The sequence below is a fragment of the Lygodium microphyllum genome, chromosome 10, assembly GCF_053477565.2.
Source record: "Lygodium microphyllum isolate KBCC chromosome 10, Lygodium_microphyllum_v1.1.10, whole genome shotgun sequence".
Classification (NCBI taxonomy): Eukaryota; Viridiplantae; Streptophyta; class Polypodiopsida; order Schizaeales; family Lygodiaceae; genus Lygodium; species Lygodium microphyllum.
The window spans coordinates 112,273,848-112,297,960 of NC_141144.1; the positions used below are offsets into that span (position 1 = coordinate 112,273,848).

Here is a 24,113-nt window from a genome sequence, read left to right on the forward strand (position 1 = left end):
GACGCAAACATCAACGAGGGGGGCCACGTTAGGTTCAATGCAAAACCACGCATATATTGTCCTCATTGCTGCACCAAAACATTCTTGGTGGACCCTTTGGCTGTTTTTTCATGTCACACTTGCCATGCATTGCTTCCCCTTACCTTACGATATGTACCACATACAACGATATCTATCTTGATTGGCAGGATGGTGCAACTCTATGACGAGAGTTACAAGGGCTTCTGCACTATTTCTGATTGTACATATAGCAGCGAGAATGAGGAGCGCCAGTTCACTCTCTCATTTCCCAATGGGTCAGTGGTGACACATGTGTTGGCTTCTAGACTCAGGATGTTGGTATTGTACTCATGACTAGCACACCCTTGAGGATGATATAGTGCGAGACTCTCTTTGGAATTTGGATAGTCCTCGATACACATGTCGTATAGGCTTTTGAGTAAACCTTGCTATGTGGATCATTCTCTTACATTGCAAATTCATCACATATTTTGTTTTTATGACTCGTGTATAACGAATATAACAACACATAATTTTTGGCATGGCATGTGTTTCGTCTAGGGTGGGCGAGGCACTCTAGTCAACATGCATGCTAATCTTGTTGCCTACTTGTAGTTACCAAGCATGCAAACGACAAAGAAAGTGCTTCAAAGCAAGGGGGTGGCCAAGTTTAGGATGCATAGTTAACCCTTGTGTAAGGATTTCGGGTGGGTTCTTAGTTCTTGATTGGTACCCCTTAATGGGCCTCAAAAGGAAGGCCTACAACTTCATCCTAGATTAGGTTTTCAATTTTCTAAAATTTTTAATAGTGTTGTGCACCTAAGAACAAACATCAATGCTTAAGATTTAGAAGCATTCCTCAATGGAAGTTGAGTAAGTTTGGGGGACAATCATCTCAACTAGTATATGAACCCTTGTATTAGGGCTACATAACCTTATTTGTAGTGTAAATATTTGAGTTGAAAAGAGAAAATGCTAGCTACTATTAGACATCCTCTTTAGTTAGCAAATTGAATTGTTTGTATGTGTACATAGTAGTTACCTAGTTGAATCACCCCAAAAATTGAGGTGCAATAATGCTATTTATTAGCATTGTTTACTTGCATATAGGAATGTTAGAGTAGTTCCAAATGAGGTTGCAAAATCTATAATTCCCATTAGTAGAAATAATTAAGGAATTTAAATTGGTTATTTCATGTTAGCTTCACATATTGTCATGGAAGGTGCAAAAGTAGTGGATAAGAAGGTCATGCATGAGTTTTATCCTTTAACTATGAAGGAAATAACCCATTTGTAGCATACATAATATAAAATACAATACCTACCATAGATTGTGGTAAAGTTTCAACAACCAGGGAGCCAGTCGATACATATTGCATCAGACACCAAATCTTTCCGTGTTGGCTCAACCAATCTATGTGCTCTATTTAAATAATTGAATGTCAACATTATTTTCCCCAACATCATGTTGCTTGAGTTACTTTATAAGAATGTTGCTACTTGGCTTGTTTGGTTATGAAGAAACAAAGGGTGTGCAGGTGACAAATTTTAAAGTGATTTTGAAAGCAAAGTTCATTCTCAAGGATGTTGGCCAAAAGAACTTGGTGCCTTGGATTATCTCAATAGAAAATAAATTGAATTACCAACGAAGTTAGCACGGTACAATTGTGGCATATATGCTTCAAATATAAATCAACACTCATGCTTAAGATTCTAGTAGAAATATGCTCCAAAAATGATCATCATTATGCATGATATTGGCATGCTTGTCTTGATTTGACTAAGTTATGGTTTTCAAAGTTTATTTTTTATACCAAGTCTACTTGCACATAGAACTTTGTAATATAGAAGTTTGTCAATCATTCTCATCAAAGCTATTTCCTTCTTTGATAAAGGCAATGATCATTAGGAGACTCATGGCATGAATAAAAGAGTGTTTGATGTAAAGTTCTTAGATTATGAAAGATAATCTAATATGTCTCCTTTTACTAACCAAACAAGGGCTTTACATGGTGTAGTTATACGAGTTTAAGTCAAGATTTTCCATTGGTTGGCCATTTTTTTGGTCCAGTAATGCTTCTCTCCTCATGAGCGGATTTCCTAACAAAGACTCCACAACAAAATGGTCTATAAGTGTTTGTTTAGGGTATAAGAAACATGCACATTTGTGTATTGTTGTGGTTGAGATATTGTCATTCTAAGCATGAGGTGCCTTTGTGTATGATTCTTTATCTTCTTCTTCTTTTTGGGTTGAGAACAACTACATCAATGACTTTCAAGGAGTTTTGAGGTGGTTACATTAGAGTATGTGTTATGGTCGTTAAGTGAAAGGGACATTCTCTACATAATAAAGAGCAAGTTGTTTCGCTAAGGGTGCCCACTCACTTGCAACTTGCAAGGTTCCATTTGTCTTTTTTAATGCTCTCATGGAAGTTAAAACGATCTCATGATTGACAATTAAAGTTTGGAAGTCATGGAATAATTACAAGTGATTGAGTTGAGAGTGATATGGAGATACCAAATGCTGAACTCAAGCTACAATGCAAACTAATAAGTACAATGCATTCAAGGCATACACATGCACAAATGCACACGTGTGCACAAGTGTGTGCATGCACACACACATATTTGATGTAGCTCCACACACACACACACACACACACACACACTCTCTCTCTCTCTCTCTCTCTCTCTCTCTCTCTCTCTCTCTCTCTCTCTCTCTCTCTCTCTCTCTCTCTCTCTCTCTCTCTCTCTCTCTCTCTCTCTCTCTCTCTCTCTCTCTCTCTCTCTCTCTCTCTCTCTCTCTCTCTCTCTCTCTCTCTCTCTCTCTCTCTCTCTCTCTCTCTCTCTCTCTCTTGCATAGCCATTGCATATTTCAGGCAAGACTAATTCACTCTTAGAGTTCAAACAACTATGGTTAGATGTGCTTATTTTTATTATATAGTTAGGTTGTCCATACTATTCAAGTCTTTGTTTTGACTTTGGAATGCATCACATTACTAAGATTAATGACATGTGGACTACCTCATTTGTTCCATTTTATCTTAAATTTTCGATATGGCTCACATTGGAATAGAGTGGTGGCATCATCATCTAGTTTGATTTGCCCTATTGATGGCACACCTAGGACCATGATTGTGAAATCCTTGGTAATATGGGCACTATCACAAGTCACCTTCAACTTCTATTTCTTCATGAACATGATCAAGCTCTAGTTCTCACGTGAGATCCATTTGTGCATATTTTCTCTTGTGCTTGGCAAATATTGCATCCTCCATAGTTGCTGCATTGACAACCTTTAGGATCATCCCACCACCCTACTTCAAGATGCTTAGCCCATTTTCAAGATAAGGATGATAGACAACCTTTTCCATTTTCATCTTTTTGATTCATTGGTGCTATCCTTACATCCACATGTTGCAATAGACTGGATATTTCATTATTCATTATAAAATGACTAATTTTAATTTATGGGCTTGCACTTTGTAGTACTTAAAATGCTACTAATAATTGATTATATGTGCATTCCATAGGCATAGTTTAATATTGTCAACAACAATGATATGCCATACTTTGTCCTCTGTTGCAATGCACATTAATTTTCAGGATTCACTATTGGATTGCTTGAATATTCTTTACTATAATAATATGTTGCATGATGTAATATTAAGCATGGCCTTAGTTCTTTTAGGGCCTCACATGATAAATATTGTATTTAAATTAGTTTCTTTTTGGGTTATTTTCACAACATTCATTTTAATTATTTAATCGTTTATTTTCATTAGCTCTACCAAAACCTCAATTACCTTCCGTAAAGGTTGATACTGGCATCCATGACCACTTCTATTTTTTCAAAAGTCTCTATTTGATAAAATGACAATGTCGTTAAGTTAATCCTAACTACATTATTATGTTGTAACCCATCAATTCAATGTACTAGACTTGAATAACCATAATTGGATCGAGCTTAGTACTTTTCTTTGACTCATATTTTTTTCCTTAAAATACTTTTTGCTTCTTCTTTGTTTCTTCACAATTTAACAAATTAATGTTTTTAGAATTACCTTAACCATGGGTTATGTTGAGCACTTCAACTTAATTCATTATGTTTTCCAACAAAAATTTTAATCGGTTTTTAAAAAAGTAAAGTTATTTTGTTAAACTCAACCATATTTTTATGCTATTAACCCATACTTGAATCAACAAATTATTTTAACTCATTTTGGATTTTGGTAATTTTTAGTTCTTATTATTGTTGATTTTGCAACCCCAACTACATTTTTTTCCTTACCCATAAAGAATCAACGTTGCATGTTAACTACACTTGTATTTATATGTCGTAGCACAATATTAAGTTTTTTAACTTGTGTTTAACTCAAATCGATTTTTGGGGGTCATTAAGCCCTTCCTTAATAACAACACTGAACCCTTTTCATTGGCAATGCATGCTAACAAGTATGATCTTTGCATATAGGAACCAACTTTGTGCTTGACACACTCATGATTTTAATTATGTGGTAATTATGGCTCTACCACATTTGGGATGGTACCCACCCTATTTCAAGTAATCCACATACATATCATTGCATATAATTCTTTATCATGAAGGGTTTATTATCAGTTCGCACTTGATATATGTGTGTGCTTACATCACATCCAAAAATGTGCGCCCTAGTAGTTAGAATCATTGGCTCCTTATGAAGTGACTCATGCACCAATTGTGGACATTCAAGGCAAGATATAGTGTTTTGTCCAACTTCTTTCTTTATCCCACCCTATGTGCTAGTGTTAATGCACAACCACAAAACCGAAGTCTTCCTTACCTAAGGCAACAACAAATAGCATTGCTGCCCATTCAAGGAGCAACAACTCTAAGGGTTGAAATCAATATGTCAAGCACACCTAAGCCTTGTGCCTCTATAATACTTACCCTAGCAACCCTCTTATGCATTTTATAGATGAACTGTATGATGAGGAGGAATGTACAGGTCCTTACGTAACATATGATCAAGAGGATAACATAGTCCTTATGAACCATCGTCTTGTTCCAATCCTATTCCAATGCTTTATATTGAAAATCTATTAAATCACTATTACTAAAATATTACAAAAAACTAGTAATTATTGAATTAATACAAATTACAACCTAATGTAACTACACTATTGCTACCAAATCACACTAAAACTAATACTAAATTATTACTAGCTGCTACTTCACTAAAATTAATTACAAATTTATATTTGACCAATGATCCATGATTGTTTAAAAAATATATTTGACGCTCTTCGATATTCACAAAAAATACCTTCAAAACAGGGTATTTTCTCATAATAGTCCTCTCGTTGTGAGCATTCACATGGCATGTTTGAGTTATGATGGTAATGTATAGCAAATCCTAGGGATTTTGATGTAATTCAAGTGATAGGTACTTTCAATCTGGAGAGCTCCTCAACTTTCTTACTATCGAAAACCAAATAATTCATTTTTATCTAGATGTTCCACAGATAAACATTTTTACTGCAAGTCCAGGCCATAAGGGGGAGGCAATGGCAAGTGGGCAATGTCAAACCCTAGCATAATTTTCCATCACCACATCCTCACTTTGCTAGCACGTCAAGAGACCACTTGTGAAGGTCTTCTCTGATCTTGGCCACATACGTACTATCGAACCATGTCCTCCTTAACTGCAATGAGCAATTGCTAATGCAACTAAGCAAGGCAAGCTACAAATCCAAACAAAAATATCTATAAAAAGTAAAGTTATGCATATCCAGTTCCTCGTTGGCTTCCCCACCACACCACCGTCAATAAAGGCCTTCATGTATGCCATCACATAAAACCCACAATCAATCGCATTTGTTTGACGGGGGGCCTGCAAATGAAACCATAAGACGATGCGTAAGTGAAAAGTAAAGCAACAAACAATGTTAGGGAGCTTTATGCAAATGAGTTTTATGCCACACTCTAGTTGCAAGACCTTTATATGGATCAGCTTCATCTCATCAATGGCAGATAATGTCTTGAAACACTCTGGGTCTAGACATCACTTTGACAAGGTGGTGATGGCCCTGGCACGCAAACATATTAGAGAAAATATTCATCCATGACAATAATGCATGCTACGTGGATGTGTATAGGGTTGAAGGTACCTCTTCACAGTTCGCAGACACTCCATGGCATCCCTGCATTCCAATGAGTCAAGGTACATGATTGCACCTCAATCGCTGGGTAGTCGATCCACTATTTTGACGTGTGGATTATGAACCATGTATAGGCTCCAATGCCCTCTGCAATTGAGACATATTTTAACATTGCAAACCCTGAATACTTATGAAACCAACCGAGCCATGCGCAAGTAAGTGCAAGATGCAATCCCTAAGCTCATACGTAGCCAATTGAGTCATGTGAACGTAAAAGCACATTGCAACCCTTAAGAAACACGAAAGTATTTCAATCACATGAGCCATGGATGCAATTAGACCACGTAAAAGTAGAATGCATAGCATCAATGCGTACCTCAAGACCACTGGTAGGAAGATAAATATTGCTCGCGTAGGGTCAGCGCCATCAAAGTAGTTATATAATGCCACATCCCCGTCCTTTTCCTCAATCATGTTCAAATAATGATACCAAAGAGAATCAATGAAGCAAACATCAAAAATGTGCTCTCTTGGTGGAAGCATGCACTCCATCCAACTATGAAAGGAAACATCATTTAGTAACATAAACTTTCAAAGCCTAAAGCCAAAAACATTGCAGTATGCCTAAACCCTTACTTACATGGCAAATAAATTCATGGTCCTGGTACTCGCCTCTTCTGCACTCACCAATGCAGCTATCAAGCGACTGTCAATGTCCATGCGAAGCTTCGACACACAAGCTACAAACTCAGTGTGCACACCACGATCCAACCTGAAATGCAAAAAAACCAAAACTGATTACAAAACAACAAACTTATGCCATTGTAAGCGACACACCTACTAGGTACACACCTTGAAGTGGCGCTCTTTTGCCCCCTTGTCCTTGCGGGGGATCCATCCATGATCACATCAATGGTACTACCCCCGATCGTGAACACACAATGGGAGGGGGGGCTCATCGGCTCGAGAGGGGAAGAGACAGTGATAGGGGAGGGTCGCAGTGACAAGAGGCATGCTGTGTACCGCTTTCCCTCACCCTGCAATGCCATGTGTTATATTTTCATAACACAATGCAACCAATAAAATGCAACATGATGCCAAAAATCATTAGACCATTTCAAAAGAATAAGCAACACATTTCACCACTAACCTTGCGATCCAACATCCTCAATAGCGCGGGGGGACCCATCCTCGGGTAAGCCATCCAAATCTGTCTCAGGGTGATGTCCCACCATTTGCAACTCATGATGAGGACCGATGGCATTACCCTCACCGTGAGCCGCCTCCTCAGTCTCAACCTGTACCCTCTCCTGTGTGCGAGGCTGTCTCTAAGGTAGGGAAATTATTCACAAATGCATATACATGAGAAAAGGTTATATCCAGGGTTTCAACAAAACATTACACTATTCATGCAAGAAGAAAGAGACTAGATACTATTCATGCAAGAAAAAAGAGACAACCCATATTACATAATCCATGTGAGATAATCCATATAAGATTTTTTAAAAAATCACAATACTCATGCGAGAGAAAGAGATTAGATACTTACATGTGCTCCATACCCCTCGGCAATATGCCTTTTCGTGTGTTGGATGTGATGCTTTCTCTTCGAATCGTATTTGACCAATGCTTTTCTCACAAATGCCTGAACATACTCCTCATGTGTCATGGTGCGCTCTGTCTCCTCCAATAGGTCCCACAACTACTGGGCTCGGGCATACTGGGCTCTCTCATACTTTCTCCTGGCCAGCTCTAGCTTCCTCTCCAGATCACCAAATTGTGCCTCTGTCTTTCATTGCCATGCACCGACAGTGGTGCGAGCATGCGATATATCAATTGAGCGACCTGTCTTCCTATGGGGAATGTCGCACTCAATGCCATGCTCAACTCTCAGATAATCAACCATCCGTTCCCTCCTCACAATGTTGACGTGCCACTTTGGGCACAAGATGTCCGCATGCACTGGCAGGCTATAGTGCCATCGGGTAGAGCAATGTCTACATAGTGTGCATGACCCTACATAAGCACACATGTGCAGTGAGTGCCACTGCTATCTTACACCATGAAAATTCTATGAAAAAAGAGAATCGCACTTTCATAGCATCTGCTCAATAAGCATGCTCTTACCGAGGGGTTGGAGAGGTCAACATCATCATGTGTCTCGGATGCAATGTCCCCGTGAGAATCTCTACGCCCCCGATGGCAAGATGATGGAACCTGAAAAGAACACAAATTGAAATGCTTGTCATGGAAACAATCTAGAGAAACTGATGCATGCAATCCATATTCCAAAAGAAACAAGGAAACTTACCCTCTTCTTCACACACATGGTCGAAGTACCCACCAAGGATTGCGCACGCGATGAGGTTTGACTCCTCGTGTACGGAGCCATACAAACAACCTGCCAAGCAATCAATGCACATTTGAAAAACCATGGTGCGAATGGGGATTGGGTGCCCTGTTAGGTTGCTCAAACTACCATTTATACTAGAGACCAAGAACGTATTGAATGTAAAGTAATGTGAAAGAAGCGGATCATACTCAATTTTCAAACAACAAACAATGTGTACGAAGGTATCAAATTCACTTTCCACTACATGTGCATCTCACATTATTAAACAACGAACAAAACCGAAATAAAAATCCACATTTAGTACGCACATCAACCCAATTTCAAACAAGTATGGAGCATTAGTCACGACAAGTTGATTGTATAGGTGAGTTATGTTGTCGACCAATTCAAGATGTGTGGAATTCCTTCCTGCCTTCTCTATGAAAAGGAGTTACAAACAAACTTTTTGCAAAGCATAACATAAGCAAAGCAATTAGATGCATGCGTCTACTTCATTGGGTGCACCATCAAAGCGTGCATGTACAACATCATTGTTAGATATCATTAAAGCATGGCGTCACCACTTATTAAATTCTTGCTTTAACTATCATAAGCATGGTTATTAAATAAAGGACTACTAGATCACAATCACTAGATCCCCATAGTGAACTACAACCTAATAGTGTAGATGGTGGATCCATGAGGAAGTGAGGTAGAAAGTAAGAACGAACAATCCATGCAACAATCACCTAACGTATGGAATTGACACCTAACTTTTTGTTGGGGGGGGGGGGGGGGGGGTTGATGTTGAGAAACACGGATCTAGAGTTAGTTAGCTATGGTGGACGCAAATCATAGAACTGATACATGATAGAGAGAAGAGATTGTAACTCAAGTAAATTAGGTTCCAAGATAGATTAGCTTGGACTCATAAAGACAATCTTGAGTAACTCAAACTGATAGTACCATTACATTGAAATGAGTGTCAAGTACATGCCTTTATAGCTTTTTTGGATAGTACCACTGTACCTCACTGTGCATTATGGGATTTTGGACATCTCTTCTTAGAACTTCTAGAGCATACATCTTTGTCATATCTCTTATACAAAGCCACTTATGGGCAAGCCTCTTTTGGGCGCACATTCAGCCTCTATGGGCATACATCATTTGCTATTCTCAACACCCCCCCTCAAATGATGAGTCTCTACCCTTGCTGGCTTTTGCCCCCCCTACATGTAGACATGGACCAGGAGACTAGCTCTTTGGCAGCCTAGTCAAGTTAAGGCTTGAAACTTTACATCTTTGGTAGGGTTTTTACAATATCCACTATGGGAACAATTTCCTTAAAACAGTTTATCATAGTTGTTGATGGTAGCGGAAGTATCTTTTTCTTCTTCTTCATTCATGAATTGATTTTGGTGGTGGTTATTCTGCATTTGATGTGCTCTTTTCTTGTGGAAGCATTCACTGGCAATATGGCCAGTTTTACCACAATAATCACATGTCATCCAATTCCTGTTGTCGGTGTTGAATCCTCGACCTCTTCCTTTGGGTCCAGTAGCTCCTCTAGTGTATAAGATGTTTTCCCTTGAGCTGGTTTCTTTTACATCTTTGCTTTTAAATTTGCTTTCTCCATCAAGCAGTGAGTGCCCAGTATCTTTGAGTTAGAGACTTGGAACATTACTTAGAGTAGACACAAGGTTTTCGTATGGATCCTTGTTTACACTTGCAAGCAGTATGGCTATTGCTTCATCTTCATCAATATTCTTTTTAAAAGTTGCAAGCTGAGTTTTTAAACTCTTAAACTTATTAATGTGTATGGTCATAGAAGCATTGTCTTTGATATCTAGTTTATAAAACTGCATGAGAAGTTTTACCTTTGAATTCTTTGCTTGGGTACCAAACATTCTATCAAGTTCCTCCCAGGCGGTTCTAGCATTTCTAATGCTAGATATATGATGTAGCACATCATCACTTAGTCCCCAGGAAATGATGCCTAGTGCCTTATTATTCATCTTCCTCCATTCTTTGGATTTGAACTGGTCTTCTTTAATGAACCCATCTTCATCATCTTCCTTCTTGTTATCTGCATCATCTTCAAACAAGTCCCATAAGTCTTTCTGCATAAGATGGTACATGGTCTTCTCCTTCTAGGCATGGAAGCCTTCACCATTAAATTTTGCTATATGTTCCACTTCAGTCATCTTTAGTAGGAGGTCTTACCACAAGAACTCTCAGGTAGTGTCTATCCTTTTACAAGAAGATTGAGATTTACAAGGGATTCGATAATTGTGCAAGCAAATAATTTCATGCGGGAAGGTCTTACCAATTGGCAATCTTGCTCAATGGCAGTGTCTAATCCCTTACAAGAATAGAAATTCTAATCACAAGTAACCTCTTAGGATTTTTGATAATTAATTGTCAAGTGTATTAACAATGTGTTCTTTTAGTTCAAGCCGAGCTCAGACACATATAGTGTGAAGGTAATTTGATAATGCAGTGTGAGATGAGTAGGCTGATTTGAATGGAGTTGTTTTGAAGAAGGACATGTGAATGGTCTTTATATTGATTTGGGGTTGAAATGAGGGGAGATTTTTAACCTTAGTTTAGAAAAGAAAGGATCTGGCAGCTTTAACCATAGTAAATAGGGCTTTATATTGATTCCACGGCAGCTTCTGGCGTCGTTTTCTATCTCCTTCTCTCGATCTGATGGCGCTTCATGGATGGAAAGCTTTCTTCTTCCACCTAAGGCAGCAGCAATCGGCGCCAAGCTTCAGAGCTTCAAGCTCTATCTTTCTTCTCTGTCTCTTTAATTCTAAGAAAGCCCAATGTTCTGACTAGCTCGTGTGCATTTTTCAAGATCTGAGCTTGGACATAGACAGTGAGTAAACTGCGTTGTCACACCGGCGAATCTTTGACACAAAGCCCAATGTTCTGACTAGCTCGTGTGCATTTTTCAAGATCTGAGCTTGGACATAGACAGTGAGTAAACTGCGCTATCACACCGGCGAATCTTTGACACAAAGCCCCATAATGGCATGACTCGTGGCCTGTCATTGTACACAATGTGTGCTGTAACCTTTCTCCATTCTTGCATACATCAAATGTACTTCTATGATGTTTGCAACAGCTCACGGCCCCAGTAGACAGGAATACACTTCAAAGATGGTCTAAAAACTTCTTCCTTAGAAAAGCGATGCCTCTTTGTAATAAGCTTCGATCTCTTCTCCACGATTTGTTGAACTGCAGCACTTCCAAAAAAAAACTTGGCAAAGCCTCAATAATTGAACCTCCTAATCTTGAAATGAGGAACAAACAAACATTGGATGACTTTGAGAGATGGAAAGAATGAGAGAATGGAAGAAAGGAAGATTGAGAAAGTGCCCACACACTAGCCAAATAGCTCAGCCATGGCTCTGATACCATGTTGAGAAACACGGATCTAGAGTTAGTTAGCTATGGTGGACGCAAATCATAGAACCGATACATGATAGAGAGAAGAGATTGTAACTCAAGTAAATTAGGTTCCAAGATAGATTATCTTGGACTCATAAAGACAGTCTTGAGTAACACAAACTGATATACATGCCTTTATAGCTTTTTTGGATAGTACCAATGTACCTCACTGTGCATATGGGATTTTGGACATCTCTTCTTAGAGCTTCTAGAGCATACATCTTTGTCATATCTCTCATACAAAGCCACTTATGGGCAAGCCTCTTTTGGGCACACATTCAACCTCTATGGGCATACATCATTTGCTATTCTCAACATTTGAAACTTCAAGTGAACAATAAATTTAGGTGCTTAAAATTACTTAAATGTTGCTATTAAGGTCCTAAGTTAATATTACTTATTTTAAGTTCTAATGTTGTATGTGAAATGAATGAAACTTAATAAAAAAACATAAACACACTTTTGTTACAAGTACTACATTGTATTTCACGTTGTTTGAGAAAAAACAAATTCCTTGTTAGGCATGCACTAGCATTTCATCCAAGTGGAAAATATTATTAGATTGTCAAAAAGAAATGCATGGCTAAACAAAAAAATAATAATCTAAAAGAAATTGTGATCAAGCGAGAAAGAGGAAGTATGAGAAATGAGACCTGTTAACCGTTAACCGTCAGACGAACAAGGTGGAAAATCTAGAAAAGCTAAAGTAGAAGACAAAGGCCAAGGCAAAGTGGAACGGAAGACGAAGGCGCACTAAGAAAAATCTGGAAACACAAGAAGCGCAGAAAAGTCCTAAATAAGGGAAAAAGGCGCACAAGGAAAAGCGCAAGTCAATACTTTTGTAAAAAAGCACAAGGGCACCATGATTTATTTTAAGAGTGCTAGGCTCTCACCCGTGCAATTTGTAAATGTAGATGGGTGGTGGAAAGGAAGCTAGGAAGATAGGAGGACAATGGGAAAAAGGGCCTAGGCCATGTAAAAAAGGGGATAAGGGGATGATCGCCCAAAAGGGATTTAGGGTTTTGTATATAAAGTTGAAAAATGAATGAGAAGCTCATTCTTGTGTGTGGCCAAAAGTGGGTCTCCTCTTCTTCTTCTTCCTCTTCTTCTTATTGATTGCTTAAGCTTGTGCTTGAGAGAGGGAGTGTGAGAGTGTGAGGGAGTGAGTATGTGAGGGTGAGGGACGGGGGAGGAGAAGCTCTCTATCTTCTCCTCTCTTCTTCTCTTCTCTTCTCTTCTCTTCTCTTACTCACAGCTATGGAGCTTGGAGCGTGGAGCTTGAGGATGGAGCTTGCTTGAAGCTTACACTTGGATCGTGGAGCTACCGGAGTGCGTGGGAGAGGAGGTAACTCGATCCGCATGGAGGTAAGCTTACTACACCTATAGATATGGATGGCGCATCGGCTATGTGAGAGGTAGCCATTAGTGCTCGGCTTGGAACGCTTGAAACAATAAGCGGTTCGTGGGTCTTGGCGGTTGAGTGAAATCTCCCACATTTTGGTTCCGTTGCCGGGACCAACGAATTCAAGCCTTGAGTACTTGCGCACTTCGAATCGAGCATTGAAGTAGGGTTTTCACCGAATCGGTGCTTGAGGTAGATAGGTAGGAAGCGAGGGAGTTTGAAGAGGTATTGGATCTCCTTAGCAAGTAGGTTTTTGGTTTTTTAGATTTGTATGAGCATGTTGGAGTAGTGTAGGTGATTGGTTTGTGGTTTGTATGCATTAGGGTAGGAAAACACAAAGAAAAAGAAGAAAAACAAGCATTAGGGTTTTTGCTGTCATAACAAGGCATGAGGGTTTGATTCGTTTGGCGATTTGCATTTCGGAGTTTATTGGCTATTCCAGGTATATACAACTCTTCCCCTCCATCCATAGCCTTATAGACGAAGGCATCGATGGAGAGCCAATACAACGCCGAGATGGATATCTAAAGCATTGCTACGTGCTCAAGGGTATTATGCATGTAACCGATGGATTTGGGTGCCAAAACCCCCTGCTAAACCTCCTTTGTTGACTGAAGGCTAGATCGTATCAAGAGCAAAGAAGCGTAGGAGAAGATCTAAATGAAAAACCAAGTCTCGAGTCAAAAGCATTGGAGTGACCGAGCCCCTCATGGTCGAAATCAAGAAACCAAATGGGACTAATCAGAGGGTAGATCCTCAACCTAGCATGCTTGACAAGCAAATATCAGATGTAATCATTGAGGATACACAAAAGCCACTAGTGCCCAAGGAGCCTTTGATTCCCCAAGAGGATAGCAGGCATCATAGGCACAACATTACTCATGGCAAGGTTAAATGCTCAACAAAGCAAATGGTAAAATCGTCTAACAGCCCCCACGGGCAAATCTTCCAGCCAATATCAGAGCCACTTAGGAGTCCCAAGTCTCCTACACCCTCTTTCCCTAAACGGACACAGGAAGCACAACAGCAGTCATCAAGTGTAGCTGCTCAATCTCAATCTCTATCTCCATCTAAGCTTTCAAATGTCCAAGAGGTGGGACATGACACCATCCGTAGCTCTCGGCCCAAGGATATGCATATGCAACCTAATGTGACTAGATCAACTCATGCTCGATCTACACAACTGAATGCTCAAAGGGCAACAAAAGACATGACCACTTTCGATCGCCCTAGGGACTTGACACCACAATCCACCAAGAGTAGCCAGCCCACTGGACTAGCCGCTACTACTTCCAATCAGGGATCACAGCAGTCACAGCCCTTGGTCGTGACAATGCCCCTTGTGGAACGTGTCCTTAGCAGTTCACCTATGGAGGAGGTGCCGCAACTAGCATCCTTGACAACTCCGGCACTTCCAAAGTGCTTAAAGCCTAAGTTGGAGGAGTTAAACAGAAGGGAATTGACTAAAGAGCTAGACTCTCCAAAAAGAGAAGCAATTGTACCCTCACAACCTAGCGAGGCTATTCAGCAGGCCACGGCTATGCTCCATGAGGACACACTAGAGAAAGAGAATGCTGAGGCCCAGCCAAGCACATCAATGATTGACCTAGTTCAAGGTACCGAGTCTTCAAGGGATACACCTCGATTGCCTAAGAAAAAGAAGAGAAAAGAAAGAAAACAACAATGGCAGTTGCAAGTGGCTGTAGACCCCAAGAAGATTGAAACCAAGAGTGCCAAAAAGAAAGAAAACAACAACGGCAGTTGCAAGTGGCTGTAGACCCCAAGAAGATTGAAACCAAGAGTGCCGAAGAGCTTAGGAATAAAGCATTGAGACCATCCACCAATGAACCCATTGATGTCTCTCCTAATAGTGATGAAACCTTAAATACATTCGTGTGCTCTGAAAATTAAAGCAGCCGTTACCATCAATGGTTGCTTTTCACACTCAATCCACCGACAATAGAACTCCCATTGACCAATCAAGAGTGGATACAACGCTATCACAACAGGGTGACAAATTTATACCAGTCACATCCAAGGAGAAACATGACGCAATAACAAAGCCTCAGGAGAAACATGGAAACCCCAAGAGCATAAGCAATCCTAACGTTAACCAATCTTGCTCATCTAGGCCTGAGCCCCCAGCTATGCTAACGTCTAGGCAAACTCCTAGAACCTTGCATGAGATAGCAACTGAGCAAGCCCTCATTGAACATAGAAGTGTTGCAGAATGCTTATCTGAGTTGGATGCTAAGCTCAAAGTGTTTGCACGTGTCTATGTCCTTGCGGACATGGGCGCATTCCCTAAGGAGCAGCTTGGAGAATACTTGCCATTTTCCCTATCCTGGGAAAAGCAAGAACATCTTAACGAGCACTATGATAGGCTCCTACATGAACGCATGCAACTCATCTCTGGCGAGGAAGCCGACGAACTATGCTTAACTGTAACATTCAATGATGTGCTCTACCAATCAAATCTCTTAGAGATAGAGCAACTAAAGTGATAATCGAAGGGTTAAAGTCAATTTGAACGTTGGTTTGAAAACCGTGTTGCAATGGCCAAACTAGGAGCCCAAATCATGACAGCCTTAGAAGAGCAATTGGCCAAATGGTAGTCTCAAAGAGACCCAACCTATGTGGCGCCAACTTCCTTTCGAGTGCTAACTGCCATTTGGGGTAGAAACTTAGCTAGAACTTGCCAAGAGAACTCTTTGGTTGATAAGGTTCTCATTGAGGAGGAGCTACATCTTGCAAGTAGACTCGGACAAGGTACCATGATACTTGACGTTGCAAAATACCTGATGTTATTAAGAAGGCTACCACGAGTACTGGATGCATGTGCCACACTCCAGTACAATCCTGAGTTCTACAATTGGTTTTTATCCTCGTGAAATGATAGGGATTCGTAAATATGTATATAAATAAACAATGACTTTTGTGACCTTGTATAGACAATATCAACACACACAAGCAATGATAGTCAAGCGCAAGGAGAAGAGTTGGGTTTGACAGGCTAAGCTCCTCCAGTCCTCCTCTCATCACACATTTAGAAGTTGTGTGACCATTCCCACCTCCAAGTGGAGGGCATGCAACCCTCATTACTGCTATAGGAAGCCTTGACCAACAACTCTGATGGTGTAGACAGGGTACCATCCCTTTCTATACACCTTTCCCCCTTTCCAGTCTATCCTTCCGATGATAAGCCTTGCCCCACGCAACTTAGCATGAGCCAAGATCTGCTAATGGATGGAGGGAAAATGAATATCATCATGGGGGCCATCCCTCTACAATAAACACTGCATGCCTCACCTCTCTCCTCCTCGTCATATGCACTTGATAACCCACTGTATAATCCCTTCCATGCGAATAGTTTTATCCGGCCTCAGGGCCTAATCCTTGGTTCGCATTTTGCAGATCCCCCTATGGTAGCCGACACGGAGCACCCAGTGCAGCTGTCTTCCAAGGACGCTATCTGCCGTCGAAGGGAGCAGGCAGCACAAGCTCCTCTGTCGGAATGCTACGTACCTACCCTTAAAAGATATACAAAGAAACGAGGCCCCAAGTGACACCGCCCTGGACATAGGCCAAAAAATCCCCAGGCCAGGGGAATAGAAGCTCAAGGGAGCACATGGGGCGTGACAACACCTGTTGTGCAGGCCCCCACTAGATGCTTGGGCACCAAGTGCTCGAAAGACGAGAGGGCAGCTCGAGACAAGCAGGAATTTGATGCATTGTTCAAAAGCATTCTGGAAATAGTTGCGGCCAAGGACTGCACCATTCAGGTCCAGACCGACATCTTCCCTGCCCAACCTCACAGGAGCCCTTCACCAGAGCAGAGCCTCAATCACCCGACCACTCGGACTCACCCCGCCTTGTGCAAATAGAGTAGCCCCTATGATATATAAGCAGCTTAACAAAGGCCATCCTGCCATAACTTTTTGTCTTTAAATGGTTAAAGGGACAAGCTCCCCACCTGTATACACTTTTCTTACCTATTGCTAATATATGCCACGTCTTTAATAACAAGCACCGGAATATGCATCGCAATCAGCATCATAGGATTTTGATAAAGTAATATCTTGACATGATTGCATGTGTTTGTTGTACTTGGTACATGCGAATGGCATATACTCTCATTAAGTGACAAGTGGATGCAGGATGACACAAGTCTTCGTGAGAAAGTGTTCAATGCCCAAGCATCACAAGACTACTGACCCCACAAAGAGCCGCAACAAAGCCACGCTGCCGAAAGCAAAAATCACCCATGCGAGTGCCCACGTCGCATGGCCCAAAGCATGATCTTAACCACTTTCTCTTTCTAGGTTACACTCTACGCCGGGCACTCACAACAACTATTACCCCAATTGTACCAACATCGCACATTCCAAAGAGGTTTACAATATCTCAAGTGTATCTCCCCATATCAACAACTGCTTCTCTAACAACGAGGCTAGGGCACAATCATCACTGTAATATCCATTTCCTAAAAAGCTTCACATTTTCCAACCCATTGAAAGGCTGATAGCCTCAACATATTGCAATGGTTGTACTCAGGCAAGTCCAAAAAAAAAAGAGAGAAAGAAAGAAAGAAAAAAAAACAAGAAAAGGAAACAAAAAATAAAACGAAAAAGGAAAAAAGAAAAAAAAGAAAAAAAAAGATACAAAGCACCCACAATCACCGCACAGCACCTAGGGGTCCTCAAATTAGGTACGGTGTCAAGTGTTTTTCTGAAAATTGAAAAACCCTAGTCAAACTATAGTTAGGTTTGATTTTTGCTAGCTTAGTTATTTGCGTGACAGTTTGTTTTGTTATTTCATAGTTGGATTTCTTGTGTTTGTTTAGCCTAGGATTTGCTTCTGTCATTTTGTTTGATTTGTTGAGTGTGAAACTTGATAGCCTTGGTCGAGCTTGGTATTTTTTTGGACAGGTTGAAGTAGGAGTTTGCTAATAGATACTGAACATTGAGGAGCTAGGTATGTTTCTTATCGAGACTTTTGCACATCACGGGGATAATAGGTTCACGAGCACTTCACGTTGCACTTGTTGATGCACTGCACTCGAGGGTCGTCTCCTGTTCTTATCAAATACTTCCATGCCATGGGTTGGGATTATGCACGTTTTGCACCATCATTGAGCACTAGCATGGCATGAGGTCCGTTGCAACTATATGCAGTAAATTTTAGATGCACGCGCACATGAGAGAGCACCTGCCATTGAGCACACGCATTTTTGCACGCACCATTTGGGATGTTCATCACAAAATTAGGAACCTGTGTAAGGAGGTTGGGTGAGTTCGAGGGTCGTGAAGGACGCCATCAATAGTGAGAAGGGTTATTCTTATCTGGTCAACATCTTGAGGACCATCATTTTCTAGAGTGATTATGAGATTTTTGGATGGGTGGAGCGGAGTATATCATATCTTATTGATGAGAGGGAGAGGTGAGGATAAGGAATTTTGTTTGCATCTTGCATGACGCACAATCACCTCTAGATAGGCTAGGCACAAATATCTTCAATGCATCCATATTTTTTTGTGTGAGCATTGTTTGAATAGTAGCATGTCATGGATTCGATCAATTGCATGTTTTCTCAAATCATGTATGGTTGTGCATGGAGTTCTCTTTCAAATCATATTTCTGCTAGGGCACATTGCATGAAAATACAAATTCATTTTAAAAATTGCAAGAATGGTTTCGCTCCTAGCATTTGGAAGGATGCCAAGTTCATGGTCAGCATTGAGAAAAAAAAGCCAGCAACTGGTGGGTAATGTCCTCTAAACCAGGGTGAGTAAAGAAGAGACAGATGGTATACATTCTCAGATTTAAAATCAACAGTTTCTTAGAGTTCTTAAAGGAGCAGTACCTACTTCAGTTTCAGAGCTTGTGACAAGAGAAGAATGTGTTGATTTTCTCACCAAAGTTCTCACCAAAGAAACAAGGAATTTCAATGGCCATATAGACTTTCTGGCCTTGATTTCAAATCAAAGGAGAACCTATGCAGGACCAAACACAAACGGGTCCCAATTCTTATAACAACCACTAGAACCTCTCACTTAGATGGGAAGCATGTTGTGTTTGGAAAGGTCATTAAAGGGATGGGAGTTGTGCGTAGCATAGAGCACAATAACTGAAGTCATGATTATGGATTGTGGTGAGATCCTAGAAGCGTGGATGATGGTGTTGCTGATTTTTTCAAAGATGGTGATATTTACCCAGATTGGCCAGCTAATCTGGAAGAACAACCTTCAGATTGTGCATGGTGGACATCAGCAGTTGATTCTGCCAAAAGTTTTGGAAATGCTAGCTACAAGAAAGGCGACTACAAGATGGCTTTCCAGAAATACAGAAAAGCCTTGCGATACCTTGACATATGCTGGGAAAAAGATGGGTTGGATGAAGACACAAGTGAACATTTGAGGACCGTCGAGTCTCAGATCTTAACAAACAGTTCTACAAGCAAGCTTAAACTTGGAGATGCAAAAGGTGCTTTACTAGATACAAAATTTGCAATGCGTAATGGAGAGGACAATGTGAAGGCTCTGTTTAGGCAGGGTCAGGCGCACATGGCATTAAATGATGTGGATGCTGCAGTTATAAGTTTTTCCAAAGCGCCGGAGCTAGAGCCAAACGATGGCGGGATAAAGAGAGAACTTGCTATTGCTAAAAAGAAGATTGCAGACAGACGGCGGGACAAGGAGAGGAAAGCTTATGCAAAAATGTTTCAATGATTCTGATAAAGCATAATGACATTTTGAATTGTTTAGATGGAGCCTTCGAATGTCTGAAGTCAACTTGCGAAGGCCGACACAGGGCAACCAGGAGGTCGCCGGCGAAGTTCTACAGGAGGTATGCAGGGAGGAGACGATGACGGGATCATCAGCGAAGACGGTGGACTAGGCTCTGAAGATGAAGCCAAAGACGAAGGTGACCTGCAAACAAAGCCGAAGGGAGAGAAGACGCAGAACTGAAAGATGAAGCTGACGAAGGCAAAGAAATAAGACTAGAATTCCTGCAGACAAAGTGAAAATGACGACGAGAAGATGAAGGAGCGAGTCGACAGAATTGGCGAGCTTGGAGAGGCACACAGAAGGTGATCTGCTGAGAAGACGATGAAGTGACAACGAAGACGAAGGAATGACAATGCAAACGTTGCTGGGACGGAGGAGAACGAAGAAGGCAGAGAAGAAGGATTGATGAACTATAAACGATGTCCTGCAGTGGAAGAAGAAGAAAGATGAAGTGACGAGAGGAAGACTGCATCAAATCTTCGACGGATGATGCTTTGAATAGGGTGATGAAGGCGAGAAGAAGAAGACGAAGGCTGCTATGGGGAACCGGGGGGAAAGGAATCAATGTCGCTGAGTCAGAGGAGGTCGAAAGCACAGAAGCTGCTGCAACTGAGAAGAAATGGAACGAAAGTGAAGACGATGAAACGAGGAGCTCTGTGACATCAGAGGACGGCGTATAAAGGAGGAGCGAGACCGCAACGAAGCCGAAGAGAAGTTGAATGTAGTCAAAGATGAAGAGACGAACGAAAACAAAGCAGACCATTCAACAGAGGGTAGCGTAAACATAATGCATGGAGTAAAAACCCTTAAAGGTTTAAAAGTTTCTTAGGCTTTTAATATCCTAAACGTCAAAGCCATGAATGTTAAAAATATTGAATTCTATTAAGTTTGAAAGGCATAAAAAGCCTAAGGCTTTTTGGGAAAGCAAAAGCATATCCAACGTCAGGGAGGATATAAAAAACTATAAAAGGAGAGGAGAGTAGAGAGTTAGGGGCCCTTCCCTTGAATCTTCTTGTCATCTTGTGAGAGATGTGAGAGGAGGGTCGCATGAGAGAAAACGTGCTATTGTCGAAGTGAAAGAAGTTAGACTTTGTGGTGCCAAGCCTCGAATCAAGGCTATTAAGGTATGAGAATATAGTTTTCTTGGTTTGTTGTCAAAATTTTGTTACTTTCATTGTAAGTTGTCTTGTGTGGTTCATGGTGTGTTGTCAAATATTTCAAATTTTCCAAGTTGTGTTATGCATTCAACAAAGTCGATTACCCCAACCGGCACTCCTTAACATCTTGTTATCTTTTTTTGAGTGAGGCTTGTTCTCGATCACTGCTCGCGTAACAACGTCCAGTGACCTTGGTCGGCTAGCTCCGTCCCTAGTCCCCTAGCCCTTTAGCATCACCCACAATTGTTCATGGCACATAAAGGGCACGCCATACCTAGGGAGCTTGTCTCGCCTATGGTTAGACCTGTGACCCTGACCCATTCGCACGATTCCCTCTTGCACTCTGCCTTAATACCATTGCAATCAATTGTGGTAAGACGGCACGAATGGCCATGAAAAGTACACCATCCTTATCAAGGAAGTCCAATAGCTCCCAGCTACCGAAAGTGCGGTGTCCCTGTGTTCAATTATGCTACGTCATGCAGTCACAACGCAAAGGATGTCTCATACACCTTCACGTGTACTTCTTCTCAACATTGACAACTTTGCTTCATCCACAAATTGTTACGAGAAACGCGCCCGCAATCTTCTAACTACATAATATCTAAGCATGCACAAGCACTCACATAATATCTGCACCGAAATATACACACAGTTTGGGTCCTCAAGTGCAGGACAATACTCTCAGCTTGCTTAGAGTTCAACTTGTCGCCCAAACTAATTGAACTATGTCTTGTGCACAATAGAGAAGACTAGCACTACCCTTAGGGAGAGACCACCTATGAAAGGTTTTCAATTGCAGGTATTGAAGACTCCAACAAAAGTGTCGTTCGCTCTTCATCGACACCCAACTCTGAAATCTTATCCTTTATCATCCTACAAGCCCGCCAAGAATCATCATGTGCAGAATCCCCAACAAACCAACACTTGTGCTGGCCATCAGTGCAATCCCCAACAAAGAACAGCCCTACCACTAACTCCAACAACCCTACCACCAGCCACCTAAGCCACCAATGTGCCCCCAACGACCACTTGGTGAATCATAGAAGTAAAGAAAGTCATCTCCAACAAGAGCACCTACCACTCTACCTGATCTCATTGGCATCATTGAAATGTGTACTCGTGGGAGAAGATTCTCAACCCAAGACTTCAACTGTTATCCACACCATGCCATCCACTAGCATCCTACCCAATTAAAGTATATATGTGGGCCAGATGAAGTCAAGTCAAGAAGGAAGATTGGAGGCCATTGATGTGGAGAGCAGTCGAGGGGCTAAGGCAAGAGCTCTTTTCCTTCATGTGCACGTCAATGAAATGAAAACTTCACATGTGAGGGGCCCCCCTCGCAACAAGATGGCTCTGTTTGAGCAGTTGACAATAAAACCTCACCGGTTCAAGCCCATTTTGAGCTCAAAGTTACCTTGTGAAACTCCTTGTTCCACAGCTCAAGTGTGCACCTTACTTTGCAAATGTGACCTTATATGCTGCTATGTTGATTGTGGCCAACTTGAGCTGTGCACCTCACTTTGCAAAGGCTACTTCTGTATGCTGCCAGGTTGATTGTGGGTGACATCTCTGTTTACATAAGTTTTGAAAACCATAACTTTTTTTTTTTTTTTTGTGTTTGGAAGTCAGTTATGTTAATAGACGTGTGTTTTCTTCTTTTTGTGTTTGGGAGTCACTTATGTTAATAGACATGCATTTTTTTATGAATCACTTGCACCTACTTGAATATGAACATTATTGGATTCTATTGATAAGTGTTTTAGGAAGCAGGTCATGTATGAGGCTGCTATTCATGGCTCCCCTACTTGGGGATCAAAGGTCTTTCCCCCTTGCAAGTGGTCTAGTATGACAAAAGTGCTCTTTGTGGATAGCCTCATTGTAAGGAGCATGCAAAGGTTCAAGTATGTAAGGTTTCTTCAGCTAATATTTAAGTTAATTGGCCCTAATTATTGGAGACCATACTCACAGTTTCAAAGATTGATATCGGAGAGTGCAAGCTTGCTTGGAGGAGGTGATTGGTTTTGGCTATGGATTTTAATAGGTGACTATTTTGATTGGAGAGCTCTATCTCTTACAGTGCTTTGGAGCAAAGAGGAGAGTGAGCATTCCATGGTTGGTGTCTAGGGTGACGGAATGCTTGCTCTCTTCGCCCCTTTTTTTCAGTAGAGGGCCAAACTCTTAGCACAACTAACTTTGCCTAAGCACAAGGTCATTGATCAATAGACTCATCCTGTCATCCTTGACATGTAAATATGATTTTCTAGGACATCTTTACTTTTTTTGAGGTACAGAGTTCATGTGTATGCTAGTCCTTCTATTGGACAATTATGAGAGTCCATAAGGACTAGAGGGGACCATAGCTTGTCTAGGATTCTTGTAGTAGAAGACAATGGGGTGCTACCCTCATATCATTCAGCTAGTGCAAAAGTGACCATTATTGCTCTAAAAGGAGTTCTGATTGGAAAGCTCAATTGACAAGTGTCATGAGGGCATTGGTTGTCCATGGCTAAGAACAAGTCCTTAAAGACCAACTGGGGGGGGGGGGGGGACCGCTTTTCGGTGACTGAAGTGCCTTCTAGATTTACTTGAATACTTTATTCATGTGTGGTAGAGGATGGTAGGTTGATCTTGGATAGAGAGCATCAAGGACAATATTACCAAGGAGTGTCTTGGAAGAGGATTAGAGTGGTTCATGTGAGAGGAAAAATTTTTATGGTTGATCTTGATATCATTTGGCAAGAATTACATGAATGCCTTGTGGATTTGGGAGAGAGCCTTGATTGGGATCTAGGTGATTGGCAATGTCCGGCCTCCTTGATGTTTGCAATCAC

At 41.1% G+C, this 24,113-nt stretch overlaps 1 pseudogene; it reads left to right on the forward strand.

Annotated features, from left to right (window-relative positions):
• The first annotated feature begins 19,057 nt into the window (after positions 1-19,057).
• Positions 19,058-20,444, forward strand: LOC148030446 (peptidyl-prolyl cis-trans isomerase CYP40 pseudogene; annotated as a pseudogene).
• The last annotated feature ends 3,669 nt before the right edge of the window (positions 20,445-24,113 follow it).